Source organism: Megalopta genalis, unplaced genomic scaffold (genome assembly GCF_051020955.1).
Source record: "Megalopta genalis isolate 19385.01 unplaced genomic scaffold, iyMegGena1_principal scaffold0155, whole genome shotgun sequence".
NCBI lineage: Eukaryota > Metazoa > Arthropoda > Insecta > Hymenoptera > Halictidae > Megalopta > Megalopta genalis.
This window is the reverse complement of record NW_027476224.1, coordinates 337,501-340,000: the sequence shown is the minus strand read 5'-3', so window position 1 is coordinate 340,000 and position 2,500 is coordinate 337,501. Positions and strand designations below refer to the sequence as shown.

Here is a 2,500-nt window from a genome sequence, read left to right as displayed (position 1 = left end):
GGAACTCCGCGGGATTCAGTGCTGGGCTAATTCCTGTTCGCTCGCCGCTACTAAGGAAATCCTGGTTAGTTTCTTTTCCTCCGCTTAGTAATATGCTTAAATTCAGCGGGTAATCTCGCCTACTCTGAGGTCGTCGGAACGTGAAAAAAAATTTTTTCAGAGCTTCCCCCCCCCCGAAAGCATTTTGCGAAACGTGTACAGAGCAACACAAAAAAAAAAAAAAATAAAAAAAACACAAAAAACCCTTAAAGCAAAAAAAAAACCGTTTATCGCGCCTCACCAATATATCTTTTATAAAATTCGATATCCTCTCCAAATATAGATCTTCGAAACACTCGCAAGACGATTACAATCGGTATAACTTTAACGTCCGTCCGAAAAGTACTTTCGGGGACTAGACGACCGATTGATCTCGTGCGGTTTCGCTATTCGATCATTTGAAGAGAACAAAAAGATATATGGGGCGACCGACAAACGGTTTTCCCGTAGAACCAGACTCGCGATTGCGTTGACACACACATCATAGCCACACCAATAGAAGAGTTTTAGGACGGTAACCCGGGTGGGGTGTTCTTTACTCAGAATATGTGCAACATCGGATCTATATAGCCATCGATACAATTCGTACACAAATGTGTCGTACGAAGAGAGAGACTTTTTTTCCTCTGACAACATAACGGTAAGAGACATCCTTCCACACTCATAGGTTCCACTCCCTGGGGCTATGATATATATATACATATAAATTCAAATTCGAAGCAACGGTCACAATTCTACTCTATATTTTTGCGGGTTATGTGTTCTTTCGTTCAATTTCTTTCATGCGTTCGTTCGATCTCTGTACACAGTCTTCACATAGGACAGACTCGTGTAGTACGCTTTCGTGGGTTAAACCCATCTCGTTTCATTTCAGGCGACGTCGGGAGCGCGTTGAAAATGTACCAGTGAAATCTCGATAGTTCTACGAATACGAATCGTCCCGAAAAAGATTTTGTCACCGCTTCGAAGCGGTGTTTCAGACGGGCGGACGTATATAAAACATATACGACACACGACACCGCCTTCCACACTCACGCTAGTTCGAACACGATTTCCATCTCTCTCGAAGACTGTTAGACGTACGTAAAATTTCTCAATATCCATAGGACCGCGACAAACGCCGACGAAGCGCCCATCATTCGCTCGTACGTATATAGGCAACAAGTGCCATCAACGCAAGCAGTTTATAAGTACGTAAACGACCCTCAGCCAGGCGTGGTCCAGGAATTGTATCCGTGGACCGCAATGTGCGTTCGAAATGTCGATGTTCATGTGTCCTGCAGTTCACACGTTGACGCGCAATTAGCTGCGTTCTTCATCGACCCACGAGCCAAGTGATCCACCGTTCAGGGTAATTTTTCCCTTTTATTCTCTCATATATAATATAATGTGTATTTGCTATCCACCACATTTTTGTGTTATATTTCGGAACAAGCCGATACCCGAAGAGCTCCAACCAGCGCGCGAAGGAGATTCGGGAGTCGTCGTACGACGACATAATTGTCCCTTAAAGAACGAGATATTTCCGTCGAAACCATATATATATGTACGAGCAAATCCAAAACCACTGTTTTCTTGCAAGTTCGACGGTCGGAGCGAATAGAACATTGAAAAGCCTTCTATCGAAGAAACACAGAGAGTATATCACCTCCAAAAACGACGGGGATATGGATATTCAAACTGGACAATTATCAACCCGATACTGGATTCGAAAAGTTTCTCTCTCCTTTCGTCGTTATTTACACCGGACGGACTCACGGCCGGCTCTAGCTGGGTGTCATATATATATATATACGTCCCACGCTCATGCTGCCACTAGCGCGCAACAGAGTAGGGTGTCAATGACAACGACACAGCATTGAAACGAGCTACACAAGCCGGTCTCTCTTGATACCAATGTAAACGAGCATTAAGTTATCTTCAGACTGCCCGATATTTTCGTCCTTTGGACTTTCCCAACGATTCCTTTTTTTCTTTTTTTTTTACACACCACAGCGAAGACTTGAGGAAGCGTGATTAGCACGCTCGCATCCCTCCCTGTCCTACTACAACTGTAAAGAAAGAAAAAAGAATACATTGGGCTTTCTCTCTATCGAGAAGATGGCCTACGCAACGCAGATCAAAGGCCTAATACGTGTAATATAATACGCGTCTGGCCGTGTATAAATCACGCACGAATGATCTGGTCGGGCCCAACTCTTCTCGTACGCTTATTTTTCCGTGTTGGGGCACTATCATAAAATCACACAAACCCCAACACGTGTGTGTCTTGGAAGGAAGATGGCCTACGCAACGCAGATCAAAGGCCTAATACGTGTAGTACACACGTCTGCCGTGTAAATCACGCACGAATGATCTGGTCGGGCCCAACTCTTCTCCACCACACCACATCCCAACTTTGTACATTTTTATATATTTTTGTGCGTTGGGGCACCTTCATAATCACAAACCCCAACAACAC

The 2,500-nt window shown here is 44.3% G+C and overlaps 2 non-coding genes across 2 annotated transcripts in view; both read right to left on the bottom strand.

The window, feature by feature from the left end:
* LOC143262631 (large subunit ribosomal RNA) overlaps positions 1-133 on the bottom strand; it is a 4,160-nt gene extending 4,027 nt beyond the window's left edge. The window contains exon 1 of the ribosomal RNA XR_013036376.1: positions 1-133. This exon is cut by the window's left edge and continues 4,027 nt beyond it. This is a non-coding gene — a ribosomal RNA (large subunit ribosomal RNA).
* Positions 134-1,238: 1,105 nt separating this feature from the next.
* On the bottom strand, positions 1,239-1,393 carry LOC143262606 (5.8S ribosomal RNA). Its single transcript, XR_013036351.1, has one exon. It is a non-coding gene; the product is annotated as a 5.8S ribosomal RNA (ribosomal RNA).
* Positions 1,394-2,500: the final 1,107 nt, after the last annotated feature.